This window comes from Eptatretus burgeri, chromosome 2 (genome assembly GCF_056783735.1).
Source record: "Eptatretus burgeri isolate ZD-2024b chromosome 2, Ebu_testis_v1, whole genome shotgun sequence".
Taxonomy (NCBI): Eukaryota; Metazoa; Chordata; class Myxini; order Myxiniformes; family Myxinidae; genus Eptatretus; species Eptatretus burgeri.
The window spans coordinates 24,384,748-24,405,839 of NC_140962.1; the positions used below are offsets into that span (position 1 = coordinate 24,384,748).

General features: G+C 40.0%; 1 long non-coding RNA gene across 1 annotated transcript; it reads left to right on the plus strand.

Moving 5' to 3' along the window:
* The first annotated feature begins 6,015 nt into the window (after positions 1-6,015).
* On the plus strand, positions 6,016-20,199 carry LOC147031605 (uncharacterized). The gene is made up of 3 exons (XR_015053751.1): positions 6,016-6,322; positions 14,440-14,589; positions 14,691-20,199. It is a non-coding gene; the product is annotated as an uncharacterized LOC147031605 (long non-coding RNA).
* Positions 20,200-21,092: the final 893 nt, after the last annotated feature.

Consider the following 21,092-nt stretch of genomic DNA (forward strand, 5'->3'; position numbering starts at 1 on the left):
AAACGAGTGCCAGCTTGCTGGTATCCTGTGTTGGAGTGGTGACCCGTCCAAGATTGTGCCCAAAGGCCAAGGACACTGCTTAAGGCAGGACCAATGTTCTGCACAGAGTATGGTCCCAATGGATGGATGGAATTGAGCATGTACAAGAGCATCATTTTACCACATTGTCCCCCTCTTTTTAAACAGACTTCGTCCATCAGTTCACAAACTTCGGTTTGTGCTTAGAAAAAAGTTTTTGTCTGGGAGACGAGCCACACATGCACCGCGTCTGTCACTTGTTGGTCACTGGCAAAATGGCGTCCTCTTAAAGCGTCTTTGAGTGGACCAAAGAGGTGAAAGTCTGAAGTGAGCAGGTCAGCACGATACGGAGGATGCTCCAACACCTTAAAGTTCAGTTACCAGAGGGTTTCCATGTATGGGCTGCAGTGTGCGGATGTGCAATGTTGTGCAACAATGCAACAACTTTTTTACAGTCGCCCCCAGGAATTCCATCAAATAGCTGGTTTAAACTGGTCCCGGAGCATTTCCCAATAAGGGACACTGTTTGCCCGTTGTGCTCTCCTCTTGATGGTGTTCCAAAATTGTCCTCGTGAGCCCCAGGAAATCGATTATCACTTTTACAGCTGATGGTTGACTTTTGAACTTCTTTTTGACTCGATTACAAATGAACAGGAAATAAAAATTACATGTGTGAAAAATTACATGCCCAGACCAGGAATTGAGCCAAGGTCCTCTGTAAAACCATGCCAGTGTTCTGCCATCTGAGCTATCTGGCCATCTGGAGAATTGTGTACTCAGCCTGTGGGTCACCCAGATCATTGTACCAACAGACAAAAAAACAAAACTATGAAACAGAGGACAAAAAATAATGCACAAAAGACAGAAAATGTACCAACACGGGGTGCAAGAAATCTCTTCAGGTTAAATAATATAATTGATAAACAGGAAGCAAATGGTTCCTTCCCAGAAATGGACGCACTTTTTCCTTTTCTTATTTGGTAATGATCTGGCACGTTTCCACGCCATCAAAAATTTGATGAGCGTTAACGCGGCGAGGATCACGACGACTCCAACTTGAAAATATTTCAGCAGGTCAACTTGTCCTTCAATTTGTTGAACCCATTGCTGACCATTGTCCTGGACGACCTGTGAGCATACGGACACGAGGAGTATTAGTACAAAAAACAAAGCTGTCCAAATGTCTGCAGTGGATCAAACACTTTGAAAATGTCTTTCAACCCTGACAAATGTCACACTCTCACAATCTCTCTCTGAACGGACCACCTGGAAAACCCTCCCATCAACTCTCTGAACAATCTTCTTCAGTTTTACCATTGCGCCCTCTTCTTGATGAAGTTCAGACACACAAATTCCTGGGACTCACTATCAGCCATGATCTTTCCTGAGCGAACCACATTTCAAAGTTGGCCTCCAAAGCCAGCCTCTGATTCGTCGTACAAGGTCCTTCCTCGGTACATCTGAAATCCTTCCCACCGACAAGACTTTCAACCTCAGCCTGAGAACATACTTTTTTTCCCTTCTGGGCTGCCTACTCTCCCTCACCCCTTTCTCAGACTGATGCCATGAAAACCAAGGTCTTCAAACTTATTGGAATCTCCTGCGATGAAGCTGGCTGAGTCTTTGGGTCGTCATTGCAGACAGGTCGGTGGTGTCTCTCTGTCTTCCCCCATCTCCTTTGTGGTCTTGCACCCTCTGCCCTTTCTGTGCTTTGTCCACCTCCAACGTTTTTGCAGGGCACACACGGTCCACCATCAACCTCGTTCTGTTGAAACGATCTAAATCCAGGAGCACTGTTCACCTCCACTCATTTGTTCCTTTTTTTTTTCTCACTTGTCGGGACCAACTTCCATATTCTCTTCCCCCCATGTCTACAACACAGCCATTCAGCACCATTTCAGATGATCCCTAATTCAAAACCATGATCTTTTCTACCCTCGGTAACCCACCTTCCCCCTCCCTCCCCCCACCACCACTTCCCCTACCCCATCCCAATCCCTCCTCCTTCCAAATTTCCAGTTTTCCCTCCTGAGAGTTTCCTTCTGTATCCATCTTGTCCACCCCATGCATCCTCTTCTGCCCCCCAATTCCTCCCCACACCCATTGCTTGTCCAAGTCTCCCTCTCTCTTTGAATTTCACTCTGCTGTTCCTTTTGTCATGTTGTGTTCTGATCCATTCATTGTACTTTTCGTACTCGCTCTTCAACGAGCCTTGACTATGCATTCAGAAAATATTATACATTGAACTTTCTGTATCACATGTTCTAAATCTGAAAATGTCGAATAATCTGCTCTGATTATCTTTTTATCCCTTGCTATACAGGGTGTAACAAAATTCTGGAATCATGGGTTCATTGTTTTTTTTTTTTGTCTGGATGGTACCATTGAAAATGGGTTACACTATGCAGGACAAAGCTGAACTGGTCCTCTTGCATGGTCGAGGTTGAAGCCAGAGAGAAACTTGTCAAGAATTCCAACACCGACCCACAATTCCAGAATTTTGCGACACCCTGTAATATTCTGTCATTATCAATTTGATAATTTACCGGAGTATTCGTGGAAACCACAACCACTTCTCCTTCCCACTTACCCGGTGACGTATATTTTCAGTCCAAATGTTTGAACGCACTCGGTACACGGGTGCGTGGTTCGTTGGTTCCGGATCACCGTGCGTCTCGTCCTCTTTGGAGGCGAACAAAGCCAAAATGAGGCAGAGCAGATGCGACATGGTTGTTTCCACCACGAAAGCTGTCTGCAAATGAATTTGGACAATGCACTGCATGTGGGATATATTAACCATCATTATGACGTCATAATGCTTTAAGAAAATAATGATCTCATCCACGCCCCAATGTATCGCTGTCATTTTTTTGCTTTTGCTTTATCACAATTCTCTGACTCACTTTCAGGTTTTATTTTGACAGAACGAAAAGATGTTTGAATATCAGGAACTTTATCAAAGAGGAAATCTTCCACACCACTCTGGCCTAATGTTGTAACCCAAATTTGGTAGCATTCTGACTTTGGAGAATGGTCTGCAGGAGAATATTTTTGAATAAAGTCGGCGATTTTGAATCACTTTCCAGGAACGAGCTTTGCAATCCCCTTACCAGGCAGAAGCGGAACGTTGTTGCCAAATTTCAGCCAGATTGGCGCAGCGATTTGGCCGGAGAAGTCAGAATACGAGACGGATGGATGGACGGTCAGATGGACAGACGTTGCACAACAACAATACCTTATCTGGAATTTCAATTACAGATCAGAAAAAAATAAATGACAGAAGTCAGTCAATGCAGGTTCTCCCCCTCTCAAGTCAAGTCAATCCTTACAAGTCAATCAAGTCAACGTAGGACGAAGTCACTCTCCACCCTCTCCCACCCCTCACCCTCTATCTCTCCCCCCTCCCTTGTGCAGGCTGTGTGATGAAGGGGAGGGGGTGAGAGGGTGGAGAGTGTGGGAGGAGAGAGAGAGGAGAGAGTGGAGGAGAGGAAGAGAGAGTGGAGGAGAGGAAGAGAGAGTGGAGGAGAGAGGAAGAGAGAGTGGAGGAGAGGAAGAGAGAGTGGAGGAGAGAGGAAGAGAGAGGAAGAGAGAGGAAGAGAGAGGAAGAGAGAGGAAGAGAGAGGAAGAGAGAGGAAGAGAGAGGAAGAGAGAGGAAGAGAGAGTGGAGGAGAGGAAGAGAGAGGAAGAGAGAGTGGAGGAGAGGAAGAGAGAGGAAGAGAGAGTGGAGGAGAGGAAGAGAGAGGAAGAGAGAGTGGAGGAGAGGAAGAGAGAGGAAGAGAGAGGAAGAGAGAGGAAGAGAGAGGAAGAGAGAGGAAGAGAGAGGAAGAGAGAGGAAGAGAGAGGAAGAGAGAGGAAGAGAGAGGAAGAGAGAGGAAGAGAGAGGAAGAGAGAGGAAGAGAGAGGAAGAGAGAGGAAGAGAGAGGAAGAGAGAGGAAGAGAGAGGAAGAGAGAGGAAGAGAGAGGAAGAGAGAGGAAGAGAGAGGAAGAGAGAAGAAGAGAGAAGAGAGAGAAGAGAGAAAGAGAGAGAAAGAGAGAGAGAGAGAGAGAGAGAGAGAGAGAGAGAGAGAGAGAGAGAGAGAGAGAGAGAGAGAGAGAGAGAGAGAGAGAGAGAGAGAGAGAGAGAGACTTGAGATTGTGAAGTCACATTTTACATGACCTGGAATTACATATTACAAACTGTATTTCACATGTGCATGGGCATGCATTCACATATTATGTGAAGGAAATACAATGTGTGGATTACATTAGTTCTGGATCTTGCAAATTGCCAGTACTAAACTCGACGTGCAGCATCGAACTCTGGATATCCAAATGAAATACATATCTCTACCCATAGTTTTCCCACCATTGCCCCCACACGTATACTGTAATAGGCAAGCCTGATGTTTTATGATATTTTCAGGTTTGTGTATTTGTGATGTTATAATTATCAACGATAACCGATCGATGAAACACACTCTGAATTCTGAACAATATGGCACCTCGTTTTAGTGGGGCAACTTAGCTAAATATAGCATAACAATTGTGCATTTTGTGAGGAAAGCACCAAATTTGGCACACTAGTCGCCTAACATATTATGAACAGATTGGGATATTGGGCCATCTCAAATTCAGCCGCTGATGGCTGTAGCAACCATTTTCCACTGCCATCAAAAATTTTGAGATGGTCCAATATCCAAATCTGTTCCTAATATGATAGGCTACTAGTGTGCCAAATTTGGTGCTTTCCTCACAAAATGCACAATTGTTATGCTATATTTAGCTAAGTTGCCCCACTATTTGGGAGAATTGGTTGAAAATTGAATATTTAACATCCGTTTTTGTGATTTTGCGACGCGCCCAAAATTGCGGACCTCGATAAACACAAATCATGTCAAAAATAAATATTAACCTCAATATATATATATATATATATATATATATATATATATATATATATATATATATATATTTTTTCACAACCATCCATTTAGTACTCCACACATCCCAATGAACCAAAAACATATTCTTATGCTTTGTTCTACCCTGGGGAGGGGTTACTCCTATTTCTGGGGCCCAAACTGAGAATGGCCGCAGTGCTATTTTAGCAGCGAGGGTGGCTGGCTTAGGATCACACGGTCCTGGGATTGAGCTCAATTGGCTGCTTAATTAACACCAGGTGGGATTGACTCAGCCTGCAATCATGCTTCCGAGGTCGGGGAAATGAGTGCCAGTGTCGTGGTAAAGGGGCACAGCTACAGCGGCACAGCTACGCTTTCAAGAAATTATAGCAACCCGGCAGCCAAGGTGCCATACACAAGAACAGACCCGGAAGAGGTTAATGCTGTCTGTCCATCTGTGTTTGTCTGTCCATCTGTGTTTGTCTGTCCATCTGTGTCTGTCTGTCCATCTGTGTCTGTCTGTCCATCTGTGTCTGTCTGTCCTGTCCCACACTGAAACACGGAAATGCTCCTCGGAGAGAAAAAAATCACTAAAAGTTATTTCGAATTCATCGAAACCGAAGGGGAAATTATAATTTTTTCAATCTGACAAAAAAAATATATTGAATCAGGGCGGTGTATAGACTTCAGACCGCAGTCACGATCGCTCCAGAATTGCTTTCTTTGTTGTTAAGAAGTATATAACCTCCCTCTTTCTCAGGAATCTTTTTCAACAAGAGTAAGAATAAATGATTTTCTATTTCGTGGCATTTTTGTCAAGGGCTTCTGCTGGTTTCATTGAAAAGGACGAGTCGGGTCGTTTCCATGGTGATAATTACCAACTACCTGAACCTCCTCACGGAAATCCCATTCATTGATACCAGAAATACAAACGCCGAAGGTTCCGCTTGATCTGCCACGTCCTGCAAAACGCAGCACGAGGATTATCGAGAACTGACAGAACGACACAAGTTGTGCGAGTTTGGAATCACCAGGGGAATGAATCGGTGCGATGGCGTTGCTGAGGTTTGGGGGGTACCGTCGGTGGTGTAACGTCTCCTCAGGGTGTTGGATGAATTACAATCAGTCAGGGTTGGTTGTTCCGGACACCGAATGACTGAAGTTCCTCATCATGGATAATTTTCATGTTCCTAACAGTCCGTATTAACGTTTCTCACGAGTTTCTGATGTAATCCAAACCGGTCCTCGTGACGTGTGAAATCAGCTGAGATTTTTTTAAGGGGGAATTGTGGGATTCGCTTTGTGATTGGGCCTTGAGTACCACGTGATGCTGTGGTCACGTGGTGTACTTTGATTACCCAAAAGGTGACATTGATGAAATCTTATTTCTCTTCCTGGGATTATCTACTAGTGCGGGCCCGTAGGTGAGTGCCAGTATGTACAGCCGTCTCTCGCCCCCCTCTCTCGCCCCCCTCTCTCGCCCCCCTCTCTCTCGCCCCCCTCTCTCCCGCCCCCCTCTCTCCCGCCCCTCTCCCGCCCCTCCTCTCTCGCCCCTCTCTCTGTAAATGTATTCACAAATGTCTACCAAGCACAATAATTAATTCAAACGTTTGGAAGAAACAGCTTTCAAACCCTTGGGAAACAGCTGTTTCCCTTGGGAAAATTCAAACCTTTGGATTAATTAATAATTTGAACAATTAATTCGAACCTTTGGAAATATACCGGGAGCCCGCGGGGCTTAGCTCAACCGAAGAGGGGAACAATTTCCGTCCTCATGGTAAGATGTCAGATGATATTCTCACCTCAGAACTCTGCATCTGCCAGGACACTGCTGCTGGGTTGACATTCTGTGGTCAATATCCGTATCGCATAATCGGCGCGAGCTCAACCTGGCAGCGGAACGGCCCCAAGTAGGTTTCTGATATTATTCGTATGGCTTGTAACACGGTATGAACGATGACAGACTATTTCGTCGCTGGAATACCGGTGACAGACGCTAATTAGATGCCGCGAAAATCACGCTAGCTCAACCGAACAGCGGAATGGATAAAACCAACGCAGAATGCTAGTAAGGGGTCCCCTGTGTACAAAAGGAGCACTGGCAGACAACTTGGTCGCTGGGCCCCCCAGGACAGACGCTCCTTAATTTGGGACCCTTTGGTTGCGCTGGCTCAACCGAACAGCGGAACGGCTAAAACCAACGCAGAATGGTAGTATCAGGTCCCCTGAGTACAAAAGGGGCACTGACAGACAACTTGGTCGCTGGGCCCCCCAGGACAGACGCTCCTTAATTTGGGACCCTTTGGTTGCGCTGGCTCAACCGAACAGCGGAACGGCTAAAACCAACGCAGAATGGTAGTATCAGGTCCCCTGAGTACAAAAGGGGCACTGACAGACAACTTGGTTGCTGGGCCCCCAGGACAGACGCTTCCTTGTGGGGCGTTCCATGTCAAGTGTACACATTTTTCAGCAAAATTTTTGGCACATCGTCTTAGATTTCACTTTTTTGTGCAAGTGTTTGTATCCACGGTAAAACATTATGTGTCAATTTTCAGACCTGGGGGCCAATCGGGGCCCATTTTAGGGCCCCCCCAAATTTGGGCGCCCTCGGTTGACCCGCAATCTTCCAGAGGCCATAATCACAGGTTGTCATGGTCCGATTTGGATGATCTTGGAATCAAAATGCTCGTAAAAGCGAGATCTTTCGAATCTCGTAAAGTAAAATCACTCTGAAACTAATTCAAAAAGTTGTAGTTTGGGGTGCCCTTTGACCTTGGGCCGCCATTCCCCAGCCAAACCAATGGTCCCGATTTTTTTTTTTTTTTCGTGTGAGAATACCCCTTCATATACTCCAACATCTCAGCATAAATGAAAATGGGATCTCAATGGGTTCAAGTGTGATGATGGTTTTATTGTTCGGGGACTCGGGTGCTGGACACACAATACGCCACAATACATAGCACAATATTTGAACACAGATTTCCAATACACTATATCAGTATATTGTGCATAAATTTTCCACATGCACATGCAGGAACTGGAAGCGATACTAGTACGAGTAAGAGTTTTTCCTAGCATATTATAGTCAAGATTTTTTGCCAACCAATGTTTTATTTGACAGCTGTGTTTCTTTTGTACTGATTGTGTAGGTTCTACCTGTAGCAGTTTTTGGTTCTACGGAAAGAAGTACTGTATATCAGAAATGTCCAAAATGCAGTGATCTTCAATGTCAGGAAAAAATAAACTATTTGCGGGCCTGTTTGGATGAAGAAAATTCGCTTTCACTTCATGAGTGTCCTGAAAGGCTTCCATGATGCAGGGAAGCCACCATTTTCCATCATAGTGCACTGTGACATAACCTGAGAGTTTCCCGTTAAAAGTTGGTGTAGATTATGAAATAGCTGACTCGATACGGTGTTCCTCGCTAAGGCTGAATTCGTGTACTTGAAGAGCAGTTTTAGAAATAGGGATGAAAGCATGTAGTTTTTGAGTTCCAGCTATGGTTTTGGCCATTTTTAACCTTTCTTCCAGATTTCGTTCTTCCTCGTCATACGCCTCTTGGATCCCGTAACCGAACTTCATTTCATTCAAACCATTTTCAGCAAAGGCGAAAAGATCTTTTGGAGAAATAATTTGACTGTCTTAAGGTCTACGCAGGCTCTCGCGTGTTGCTTCTCGTTTGACTGTACCTCCTACACCATCTGAAGGGCCGTTGCCATGACTTGTGGCAAAAAATGCCATTCTGCATCAATACCATACTCTGATTTGTGACGACAGGTTTATGAAGGCTTTGCAATTCTTATGTTGGCCAGTGCAACCATCTGAGAAATAGTAAAGTTTCTTTACATTTCCAAAGCTAGATTTCAAGTGTTCTCAATGAGCATTCTTTGGAAGAGGTGGACTGAGACAACGTCGTGAGTATTGCATTCTGATATAATCGTGAACGAATCGTGGTTTAATTTGCCATCGTCCGATTTGAAATCGTAAACCCAGGGGTGAATTGTCGCTTGAGAGCAGTTCCAATGGAATCCTTGGGCCGCATCCTGTACGACAAACGAATAGTTCTCTGAGAAGTCTCCAATAATGACAAATTCTCCTTCACCGATTTCGTCTTTCTTATTTTTCAGAAACTGAGATTGGACCTTGACAATGAAGTCGTGTCTCACTAATTTCACCACGCGTTCACAGAATTGATTAATGAATGCTTCCAAAGGCAGGACCCATGGAGCTCAGTTCAGATCTGTCGGTGGATGTCCACCGTTTGAACTGAATTTCATCAATATCCTCGAGTTTATAAGCAGTCAGTAGATCGGTTTTGAAGTCTTCAATTGATGGGCAACTTTCACAAGTTCTGAAATAACGTGCTGGTTGTGCTGGTTTAGAAACTATGCGTGTTATCACATGATGATAGCTAGGAAGTTCGGCTATCTGTGGCATTTTGGAACCAAGGCTGTTGTATACATACACATACACTGTGTGTACCGCCTGAACTGGCCAGGACACACTCCGAGGGACGGAGCATGGCGAACTTCGCGAATCCAACTTTCAAGCCAGGGTTCTTCTCTTTGAATTTCTGAAACGGTTCCTTGAGATTGTTTAGTACCAGGTGCTTTTGAATTTTGTCTTTTCCATGTTCATTCCTGACCACCACGCAGTCCTTTTTCCCAGCATTATTCGGCTGACTTCATCACTTCGGTAAAATTCGGTTACGGCGGATTTCACTTTGTCAGGCAATATTTTACCCTGTTTGGGATTTGGAGACGATAGCATACCATTTTCTTTCTCTAAATTTTTGGCTTGCACAGCCATTCGTTGGGAGCAACTGAATTCACTCATCATCCCTCTGATGCTCATATTCCGAGCAAATATTGTCAGTATACGTACAGTATTTGCTCTGAACGGCTTGAAACAACGTATTTTTCTTTCAGGCTTTTGATCACCTCTGGCATGCAGTTTTCATCACATTTTGATGCTGTATTTTGTGTTTTCTCCACAGTGCTTGGTCCAGCAACTAGTTCTAATTTCTTTTGCACAGAATCTTCCACTTTACCTCGCTTTTCAGGAACGTACCCTGGGTTCCTTTCCGCCTTTCATTTGTCGAATGGGCTTTCGCCTATCATCGATAATGACTGGTTTAATAGGACAACTTCTGCTTCTCGCTCAAAAACCTCCTCATCCTCATCTGTCGAAATAGCTTCTGCAATGCCTTCGATAGTACTTTCTGATGATAATTTCAAACTGGTTGAAGATGATTCTTCAATACGCTCTGGTGACAACTGACAGTTTTTTTTTCTGCACGAAGTACAAAGTCTGTCATCTTTTTTCACCTTTGAAGAAAATTTCATCAACATATCATTTGACACATTGCGAAGATCTTTTCGTTGTTTCGTTTTATGGCAGCTGAACGGATCGCAACAGTATTTTCGGAATTCCTTTCGATCTTCAGTCGCCATGCTTACTGCAAAATATGCAAAAACTGAGATTATCCCATTTATAACTTAATTCGATGATGGTTATACAAAAAATGTACACTTAAAAATCAATAGACACATTAGGCAGAATAATTTTTCGCAAATGATGCAAAAAAAAAAAAATATATATATATATATATATATATATATATATATGTACATATATATATGTACATATATATATGTACATATATATATATATGTACATATATATATATATATATATATATATATATATATATATATATATATATATATGAAATAGTCCAGAGATGATGATTGTCAATTTTAGACATAGTCATTGAAACGATGACGGCAAACGTCGCCCAATGTCGAATCAATAATTAGTGATATGTGGGCCCCGAGCAATAAAACCATCATCACACTTGAACCCATTGAGATCCCATTTTCATTTATGTTACGGTGTTGGAGTATATGAAGGGTTATTCTCACACGAAAATATCGGGACCTTCTGTTTGGCTGGGGAGCAGGGGCCCAAGGTTAAAGGGCACCCCAAACTATAACTTTTTGAATTACTGTTTCGGAGTGATTTTACTTTACGCGATTCGAAAGATCTCGCTTTTACGAGCATTTTGATACCAAGATCATCCAAATCGGACCACAACCTGTGATATGGCCACTGGAATAATGTGGGTCAACCGGGGGCACCCAAATTGGGGGGGGGCTAAAATGGGCCTCGATTGGCCCCCAGGTCTGAAAATTGACAATGTTTTACCGTGGATACAAACACTTGCACAAAAAAAAGAGTGAAATCTAAGACAGCGTGTCAAAATGTTGCTGAAAAATGTGTACACTTGACATCAAACGCACCACTTGGGAGCGTCTGTCCTGGGGGCCCAGCGACCAAGTTGTCTGTCCGTGCTCCTTTTGTACTCAGGGGACCAGGTACTACCATTCTGCGTTGGTTTTAGCCATTCTGCTGTTCGGTTGAGCGAGTGCAACCAAAGGGAACCCGAACTCGGGAGCGTTTGTCCTGGGGGCCCAACGACCAAGTTGTCTGTCAGTGCTCCTTTTGTACACAGGGGACCCCCTACTAGCATTCTGCGTTGGTTTTATCCGTTCCGCTGTTCGGTTGAGCTAGCGTGATTTTTGCGGCATCTAATTAGCGTCTGTCACCGGTATTCCAGCGGCGAGATCGTCTGTCATTGTTTATACCGTGTGACAAGCGATACAAATTATATCAGAAACCTACTTGGGGCCATTCCGCTGCCAGGATGAGCTAGCGCCGATTATGCGATACGGATATTGACCACAGAATGTCAACCCAGCAGCAGTGTCCTGGCAGACGCAGAGTTCTGAGGTGAAAATATCATCTGGCATCTTACCATGAGGACGGAAATTGTTCCCATCTTCGGTTGAGCTAAGCCCCGCGGGCTCCCGGTCTAAAACACTTGGGAAACAGCTGAAACGGATAAGGAACGATATGTAACCTTGAAAAGGCACATACTCAGGTCCCCAGCGTCGATTGTGACGTCATACCAAACGACGAAGAAGAAGAATTGTGACGTGAATCGTACAAAAAAATAATTAATTGTGACGTCATTCGTGATGTCATAGCACCGGGTCTTGTCATTGGTCGACAGATAAATGGCCGTGACTTGGGAACCGCTTATCCGATTAATATCAAACCTTGAAAATGCATATCCGCGGGTCCCCAGCAATATTCCTGGCAAGTTTCAATCAGATCGGACCGTCAATCGTGCAAAAAAAAAAAAAAAAAAAAAAACATTCATTGTGACATCATTCGTGATGTCATAGCACTGTGTCTTGTCATTGGTTGGCAGATAAATGGCTGTAACTTGGGAACCGCTCGTCCGATTGACATCAAACCTCAAAAAGGCACATCTGCGGTGCCCCGGCAATATTCCTGGCAAGTTTCAATCAGATCGGACCGGCAGTCGACGAGAAACGGCGGTCGCAGACAAACAAACAGACAGACACACACACACAGAGATTGCTGGAATTATAGATAGATGATTAGTTACACCTCGACATGAATGCCCTATGGCAATTTCCAATGAAATCTGATAAGATTTAAACGAAATGTATTGTTTCCTGATTTAATAAGTTTCTTCTTGGTGGGTTTTCAGACATCTGGCAAGATGCCCACCTTCCTGTACCTATGGACCAACAACTCCCTGATTCCTGGAATTCTTTCCTCAAGACACTGCTTCCTCAACTTCACCATGGTTCCAAACTTGATGATGCCTTCAACAGTCTTCAACACCCAACATCCCAACCTAAGGCCTGGTGTTGGCTCAACGGTTAAGGTGATTGGCTTAAGATCTTCAGGCCTTGACTTTAAGCCCCTGTCAGGCCGTTGAATTAACAACAGGTCGGGTTTACTCAGCCTGTCATCTTTCCGAGGTCGGCAAAATGAGTCCCAGCATGCTTGTATCAGGGGCAGATCTGCACCCTCAGAGAATGATGCAGCCACAGATTACATAGGGATAAAGAAATAATCCTGATCCTGGTGCACTGATTGGTGTGTGTTGGTGATTGCATTCACCTGGAAGAAAACCTCTAAAGTCTAAAGTCTAAACCCATATTTAACCCCCCTCTTTGCCCTCCATTCCACAATGCCCACATCCAATGAGCCAGATCCTGACATCCAGCTCACCTGAGGTCAAGCCTTCCATCATCCTACAAAGCCTGATGACAGTTGGTGAAGTCTCTCAATGATATGCGGATCCCCCTTCTGTTCCTAATACCCTGGAAGAGGATGGAGTCTTGTTTGGATACTGCTCCGATGGAAAAGGATCTTTACTGTAAATGAATCGGTATCTTCTCCGATATACTGTACATCCACCATTTCTGCCATCACAGAATGCTTCCTCCACCATGTGGACTTCTCTCCCACAGAGGTTGAAATGTTACTCCTCAATCTTGAAACCTCTACGACTGAACCTGATGGTATTGTTGGTGTACCCTTCATGGGCTGCCCTTCGGGTCTATCCTCCTCTCTTCCCTCTCGCACCTGTGAGTTCATCGTCCGACAACACTCGAAGAACTTTACTTTTCATGCTTGAAAGTGCATTTATTTCTACTTTTTCACATTTCTCTCTATCTATCTATAATTCCAGGTGTGTGCGTGCGTGCGTGCGTGCGTGCGTGCGATCGCTGTTTCTCGACAACCTCTGGTCCGATCTAATTGAAACTTGCCAGGTATATTGCTGGGGACCTGAGGATGTGCCTTTTCAAGGTTTGATATTAATCGGACAAGGTGCTTCCCAAGTTATGGCCATTTATTTTCCAAACCAATGACAAGACGCGTTGTTGCGTGGGTGTGGCCCATTGGGAAGGGAAGCACAGCCACGTTCCCCATTACGGGTTACAACGTACGGGCTTCCGGAGAGTGATGACCGTGTATTCTAATAATTTCTCGATTTCTTATGCGCATTTATAGATAAACACAATGGCCCAAGTTATGATCGTTTTCATATTAGACGGTGTATAAATTTCGGGAACATCAGAGTGCTGGTATTCTCCGAACCAGGAAGTAAATTTTTTCTCTCTCTTCTCTTCTCTTTTTGTTTTTCCTTGCCACGACATTGCGAAAAGGTAAAATACGTTGGCACTAATTGAATAATTGGGTATTAAAAATAAATTGCGAATAATCGTAACTGCGAATAATATCGAACTTCCGGGTCACGCACGTATGGGCACGTGAGAGCGAAGAAACGGCCTGTGTGGTTTATTTATTTATTTATTTATTTATGATTATTATTATTATTATTATTATTTTTTACAGGCACGTACTAGTTCATTCGAACTATTGCTTTTTCTTTGTTTCTCTCTTTCTTTTGCTATCTGTCTAAGGAGAAGTAAATTATTGTAGAAAATTTTCTGTGGGCTCATGACTGCACCTGGATGAGTTTGAGGGTTGTGGCGTCGTGGATGAAACCCGAACCTTATCCAGTTTTCTCCTGATGACTCCATTTTTACTCTTTGCTTATTCTGGTTCCTTCTGATGACTCCAATACAGTATTTGGTCTTCCATTTGATTACCTGCGCAAAGGTAGCTCGATGGTGGTTGTGTGTGTGTGCAGTCTCAAAGCAAGAAGTGAAGGAGCTCATCGACTTCTTCGAGAACTAACTGGGCAGCGATCCCCACAAGCCTGGGGGTTTAAATTGAAGCGAGTTCTGCGACATCCTCTTGGACACCTTTGATATGACCGCATAAGTGTTCATGGATGGAGGTGAGCACGTAATGAGGAAGGACTGATTAAATCCCTCTGCCGAGAAACCGAAACTCCTACAGTTTGTTTATTTATTTATTTGTCTGCACGTCTTTCGTCAGTTTTCAAAGCATTTGTCAAAGGAAACCGTGACATCATCGACCTCAATTACTGGGTGGATGGCATGGCCATTTTCCTCTGAGGGACACTGGAAGAGAAGACTAGATGTGAGTGTCGTGACGACGACGATTATGGTTTCCATGTCATCACGATATAGCTCGGCTGTCCTCAGCACGAAACGAAACCCTGAGCAATACGGATGATGGTTCATGTGAACACATCCATGTGCGACTACACACTTCCTTGGCAGACAATAACTCCTGACTGACTGGCAATAGATACCTGGCCAGCTGTACCGACAGCATCTGTCACAAGCCTTAAGTGTCCAGTGGATTAATTTGTGCTCCAACCTTCATGTGCTTTTGCATTGTCGAACGCGGTATTCGAATATCTGCGGATCGTTTACGAATCAACTTATTTGCTGACATGGCAACAGATTCTTCCACCAATTCGCACTGCTGACCTCTGGTTGATGTCCTTCCAGTTATTCGCTTTTCTTTTTTGTTGCTTATTGCAATGAATTTATGCTCCCAGCACAAAAGTGTCTATTTATAGGGAGATTATTGGTGGAATTGTTACTGGAAGTCGACACATACCTCTTCCATTATTTTCTCTGTTTATGGATGTTTGTGAACTCTCACTGACAACAAAACGGTGTAATTGCTTGTATTTTCACTCTGCATACAAAGGCAATGTCAATTTTTACAAGGCGAGTAGGGAAAGAATACTGATTCTGGCTCACTTTTCCCCATGTAAATGAATGGGGGATTTTCAGCAATGAAATTTTTCTTTTTTTTCCCTAAAAAATAAATCCCCTTTTTAGCCCAAGGTATATTTATTTGTCTCCCCTTTTAACCTGGGGACACCTTTTTTTTTCAAATAATCCATGCAATAAGATAAAGATTTGTTCAAGTACTAAAGTGGTAATGTGATTTGTTAAAGGTGATTCGAAAGAAATATCTGAAACGTCTAAGCCTCGGGACACTTTATCAAATAACCGATGCATATTGTTTAGCTCACTCATTGAACCTATAAACATTTGTTCATTCTCAAATTCCTTCAATAGTTTAATTTTCTTTGCACAATAATCCCCATCTAAAATCTTTAGTTTGACTAATACTTGGTTCGACCATTTATATATTGTGAAAAACGCGGCGGTAGCCCTTAAAAACCCTAACCCATCTTCCCATCGTTAAAACTTGTGTCCATATGGAACACAATCTATTCTATTCACTCTATCATACAATACCCATATGGAACACAATCTATTTTATACACTCTATCATACAATATCCATATGGAACACAATCTATTCCATTATCTAAAATAAATCTCTTATCATCAAAGGCTCCTAATGCCTTTTTATTTACTTCTTCACTATATATCTTATGTTTATAACTTCTTATTGTATTCATTTTCCTATATTCTTCTTTCTTATTCCTCAAACAATTATAATAATTTCTAAAAGTTATTGATTTCTTTATTACATATTTCTTTATTCCCTTTAACCTTTTATCAATCTGATCACCATACTTATAAGCATATGCCTTTGCTCTCAATCCAATAAACTCACTCATTACTTTTCCACCCAACTCATCCTTAAACTTACCAATAACCTTTTCATTCTTGTTTGAAAATAACTCACTCTTCTTACTAAAATTACTTGTATCATATACTCCAATATTTTTCTTCATATCTTTATAAACATCGTCAGTTTTTATATCTAGAATAAAACTATCAGTGTCCATATACAACAATGAAACATTTTCACCATACTCTTTCTTTAAATCATTATACAAATAATCATACATCAATATCTTTGATAAATCAAGAACTGCTGTTCCAATATAAATTGGTTTATCCATGACAACACTTTCCTTTTTCATATGAATAGCAGAAAAGTTCTCTGAAAAAACCTCTTCTCTCTCAAAACTTGGTTTATTTATCAATCTAGAAGCTTCTTTCCAAGATGTTGCAAATCTAATGTTTTGCCTGTTTCTAACATTCTCCATTGTCTTTCCAAAGACAGCATTATTCATCAATTTATAGAATTCCCCTTCAAATTTTACTTTTGTAGTTGTTCTCATATCTGTATTGAATTTAATATACTTTTTCATCCAAGGACTTTGTTTAAATTTTAAAACTCTATGAATTTTAGCTACTCTCAACCCAGCAGATAAATATTGTCTCAAGTTCCTTTGATGCAAAACATATCCCTCTTTATCATAGAATGTTGTTAATAACTTTTCTGTTGATTTACCTTTAATATTAAAACTTTTATGATAATCACTTAACCATTCTTTCTTTGGGGTTTCTTTCTCACATGCAAAAGGAAGATTTTTATGCTTATTATGAAGATCACTCGGGTACCTCAAATCAACTTCAAAATAATAACCTTCTTCTTCCTCATTCAATTCCTCTTGAGAAGAAATAGCAATATTCATCAAAGCCTTTTCATAATCCTTTTCTTCCACCCACTCTAATTTACCATAAGGCAGAGATTGAGACATTGCCCATCCATACAAATTATTAGCATCAAAGTACATCAAATAATTACTATCTTTTTCACTCTCATAATTTGGAAGATATTTATTATTTGCTTTAGCATATCTTTTTGAACATACTTGTGATATTCCACCTCTCTTAGACTTCTCAATCATCAAAAGCATATCTACATCACTGACTAAATCTATATCTTGTTTTGGCATTTTCAACATTGCACTCCAAGCTAAACCAGGAGCTGTGAAATAGTGAGCAGGATCTAATCCATAACAATTTTTATTATGACAGAGTGATCTAAAAGCTTCAAACACATCAGCAAACAATAAAACATCTGTTTTTAGATACAAATCATGATATTCTCCAAGGTTCTTTATCTTAAATATTTTCCAAATTTCTTGTGCGTGTTTATATTCCTTATCACTTATCTCTTCTTCATAAAGGTTATTATAGAAACTTTCTTTTGAAGGAAGTTGTGTTTCTTTAAATCTCATAAATGAATCCATATAACCATAAGGATAAATTCCCTTACTTGTAAGAATTTTCTCTTTACTTTGAATTTCATTCCTTGTTTCAATTTCCTCTCGAGTTAGAATTCCCTCTTTAATCAGAATTTCATCTATAATCAGCATTTCCTCTTTAGTTAGAATTTCATTCTTTGTTCGAATTTTCTGTATAATTAGAATTTTTTCTTCATTAATTTCCTCATTAATTAGAATTTCCTCTTTACTTTGAATTCTCTCTTTAATCTGAATTTCCTCTTTTGGAAAGAATGAATTAAGATTTGGAAAAGAGCCCGTGGAGCTTAGATTTGATGCGAGGTTGGCTAGTGGTGTTCCCATGAACTTGTAAGAATCAAGAAACCGAATACGAGTTATAGGTTTTGTGAATATCATTTTTGTAAATGAAATATACTTTTGACTTGTGTTTGTTATGGCAGAAATATTCCCTGGTGTTTTTGAAAGTTCATTTATAAATAGATGTGTATCATAGTTGGCACTGTTGTGAAGAAAGACTGGAATAAAAGAAGGTAATTTATAATTAAGATTACAACAGGAATGAGCGGGACCTCTATATTTACCAGTAAGATGACAATGATCCCTAACTTTAGACTCCTCAATTTCCTCCTCACAAATATGACAGATATTGTTCTGTCTAAATTCTAATTTTTCTTCTTTGGTTAATTTCATCGGTTCATTTGTTTCTTTCATTAACTTAGTTAGTCTTATACAATCCTTTTCTAATCGTTTTACAAACTCTTGTGAAGCATTTTTTCCACTATAATGTTCAAGTTTATTATACTTTTCTCCAACAGATGATTTGATATAATAACAGAAACCACAAGGAATATGTTTTTTATATTTATTTGGATTAGGAGAAGCAGTATTTATCTTTTTAAGGATACACTCAAAATCAGCGTATATCACAAATGGGTGCATGATAGATTTATTATAATCTTCAAAAGAAATCTTTTCACCAGGTTTAGGCATTGTAATTACAGCTGATTTATGATGACTACAATATTTTGAATGTTGTTCTAATCGTTCTTTTGTATGAAATGAATTAAGACATCGCTTACAAGGATATATTTTGTTTGCTGTTCTGAATACCTGAGAAGAGATTAATCTTGATAAATTATTGATGTATGTGTAATGTGAATTCTTTCCAACACTAAAATATAAAAGATCAATGTGTGTTTCTTCATTTTTATAGTTGTTTGAAATTTTTAATATTTGAACTTTGTTTGTATCCGTTAATCCATATACATTAATAGAAAGATTATTCTTTTTCTCAAATTTAGGAATATCTGTTGGTGGCATTGGGAATTTAAAATCTTTAATGTCCAAGGTATTCTCATATTTCATATATTGTTTTACTCTTTCTGAATTACATTTTTGTGGATGTAAGTGAGCAAGAACAGACCAGAGAAAACATTTATTATCATTATTCTTAATATTAACAACTGCCTTCTTTAGTTTTATTTCTTTTGGTAATTCAATATAAGAAGAAGCTTTAAGAGGGTTTGATTTTAGAATGTGTATATCTAAAAAGATGATTTTTTTTAAATATTGAATCCACTTCCTACCACTGTATTATCAACATCCTCCTCTTGTCTTGATAGTTCTTCATAAACCCCACTATTCAAAAAATCTTGAAATGATGTTATAAAATGAAGATCTGTTCTCATATAAGGAGTTTGTTCTTCATCTTGTCTTTTCATATTCATTTTCACTCCCATATAAAACTTTAAAGTTTTCATTTCTTTTAATGTCTTTTTAATAAATTTTTCAACATCAGATTTCACTATTTCAATTGATTCAACTATTGATGATGGACCGGGTTCTCCAAATTGAAAAATCCTTATTTTTAAATGCCCCATCAGTGTTTTCAATATAATAGTCTCCCTTTACTTTAAACTCATTTTTCTTGTGTTTTTGTGATTGAAGATGTCTATTATAACTACTCTTCAAAACATCCTTTGAACAGATATCACAATGTTTTCTTTCCAACTCAAGAGGAGATATTTTATGAAATAGATTAAATGTGTGTTTGTTGGTTCGGAGGTGTTTTCTATAATGTTTATATTCGTGATTACAAACATTGCAGTACGTTGTATTCACCATATTTATATAATAAAACTTTGCTTAAACTAAAATTTTTTTGATGAAAATTTCGTTTATTTTACAGGTGAATCTGTGCTTAAAACCATTTTATCCTCCAACTTTTTCACTTAATAAATACAATGTTTCAAGACACAAAAGACAAGTTTCAATCGATCTCTTCATTTGTTAAAGATACTGAGAAATATGTCAAGGATGTAAAATTGAACAAAGATAAATAGAACAACTATTGGATAAAAACAATTATGGTGGATATGATGAGTTCTTCAATTTACTTCAGTGGAAGGGCTTTTAGTATACCTGGAAGAACATCAATTAAGGTATCTCTAACAAAAGTTTCTCCTCTCCTTCTGGAAATATATTCAAAACTAGAAAAAGCAATGAAACAAGAAAAGGTATCAAAAAATAAAAACCTTATGGATGAAGCTTTAGAAAGAAAAGATAAGACCATCTGTAATATGCAAGGAGAAATTTGTATTTTTTTCAACAACCCTAAAGATATAAATCCTGATGAAATAAAGGATGTTAATATATCAGGTGAAATGACATTTCGTTCAATTGTAGTTAAGGATCATTTTAAAATTACCTTTAATATAAAAAATGTAGCAGTTGAATCTGTTAATGAAAAATGTATATAGATATCGATGGTAATGTTTTTTTCTACTAATTAAATATGAGTCAATATTCAACTGAAGATTTTGAAGATTATGAGAGTGATTATGATACCGAGAGTTTGCATTCAAACGATAGTTATGACACCGAGAGTTTGTGTTCAAATGATAGTTATGAAAGTATAGATGATTCTGAAAGTATCGCAGATGATATCGAAGATGAAGTTCAGTTTAAGTAAAGTTTTACTTTCTAAATATGAATAGTTTACTCGATTTTGAGCCTCTTGAATTCCATGATTCTCCATATGACAAATTTGAGAATTGTCCTGCGTGTGAAAGACGGGGATTAAACACAGAGTCAAAAGCTTATAAACAATGTATATTCTGTGATTATCTTCTAATTAATGATAATCAAATATATAAAAAGGAAAATAATTCTTTTAGATTTACACCAAAAATGAATTACTTTACAAGATTGATTAGAGAAATGAATGTAAAGTTCGAGGGTGATAACACACCTTTCCTTACAAGGGAAGAAACTGAACGTATTAGAGAAATGTTCAAAGGATTGTTGTTATATATTATTCATGGATGTGATTTTCAGGGAAATATCAACACAAGATATTGCATAAATAAAATAATGGATTATCTTGAAATTAAACCTGAACTTAGG